General features: G+C 34.3%; 1 protein-coding gene across 1 annotated transcript in view; it reads left to right on the plus strand.

Annotated features, from left to right (window-relative positions):
* SGCZ (sarcoglycan, zeta) overlaps window positions 1-1,471 on the plus strand; it is a 1,069,593-nt gene that overhangs the window by 593,680 nt on the left and 474,442 nt on the right. The gene's annotated exons all lie outside the window — the stretch shown is intronic.

Here is a 1,471-nt window from a genome sequence, read left to right on the forward strand (position 1 = left end):
TGTGTACACATTGATTAGCTCCCAATTAATATTACTACTTCTATTGTTACATCTAAATATTTATCATATGTAATATGGCTTGGAAGTGAAAATTCAGGGTGTGAGTATTAAGAATATAAATGACTCATACTTAGTTGTGGGTTTTGTTTTTGGCCTTCTTAATCATAGTCATTCTAATCCTTGCCCGTATATCAACTGGGCACCCTGAAATAACATTTGTAATAAAAAGTTGCAAAAGAAGTCCTTCTTGAAGAAATCGAGTTGTGTTTGTACTAACCTATGATCAGACCTTTTCAAAGAATTCCATGATAGTTTGTTAAAATAGGCAGCATTGAATATATAACCCCTTTTAAACTTGAAATTTTCTTTTCCTTGATAAAAAGTAAAATCAAGTAATGCCATTCTGTCTATTAACAAAAGGGTTTTTACTTTAACACCAGATAAGGAACTCCAATTAAATAAATTAGGTCTCCCAAGTTGAAGCCCAGTTATGAAATGTCAGAGCAGAGTCAGGCAGAAGAGGTCATAAAAGATACCACTGTCACATTGCACTATGGTGTGCACCACTAGAATCCCTCACCTGTACATTTGCAAATATTTTGAGAAGGCACAAAATAAATTGGTTCTATAAATGGATGATTCAGTCCTTCATGATTCTGAACTTGAAGGACAGGGGAACTATGACTTAAATAAACCCAGAGAAACTGAAGAACAGAAAAAGAGACACACACGGAACTACTGCCTTTCTCAGCCTATGCCCAGGCATGCCAAGGAAACCTGAGGGTTAGAAACATGGCTAATTTATGCACAAATCTGTTCTTTCTCTTCAGAGATAGTTGTTCCTGGCTCCAATATGTGTACTATCACTATACTACAGTAGATAAGACCGTGGACTGTGTGGCCAGATTGCCTGGGATTAAAATGAATGTCAGCTTTGGTGCTTACTATCTGTGTAAACTTGGACAAGTAATTAAACTCCTTAGGGCCACAGTTTCCTCATCAATAAAATGAGGAACAGGAATTGCACCTGCCTCATGGGTTGTTTTGAAGATTATATGAGTCAAAATATGTGAAGAACTTAGAACAGGACTGGGAACATTGATAGCACCATTTTTGTTGTTATTGTTGCATATATTATTCCAGAATGTGTCCCAATTTAAATGCATTAGTTGTATAATTTTCATCAAGTATAAGCACTTTTAGTAGGGTAGCGCTTATCTGCTTATATCCCATTGGTCTCAAATTAAGCTAACTGATCATTGCGTTTATGAATTCATTAGGAATTCAGAGTATGATAGAAGACTAAACAATACATGGAAATGCTTTAACTCTATTGTTATAAGCATAATTATTTACTTTTCTGGGCTACAAAGATACAAATTTGAGGGATTTATTAATATGATAAACTGATAATAATAGTATACAATATAACTAAGGCATTATTAGATATAAATTGAAGTGCAGACTATTT

This window comes from Propithecus coquereli, unplaced genomic scaffold, assembly GCF_000956105.1.
Source record: "Propithecus coquereli isolate 6110/MARCELLA unplaced genomic scaffold, Pcoq_1.0 Scaffold159, whole genome shotgun sequence".
NCBI classification, from domain to species: Eukaryota; Metazoa; Chordata; class Mammalia; order Primates; family Indriidae; genus Propithecus; species Propithecus coquereli.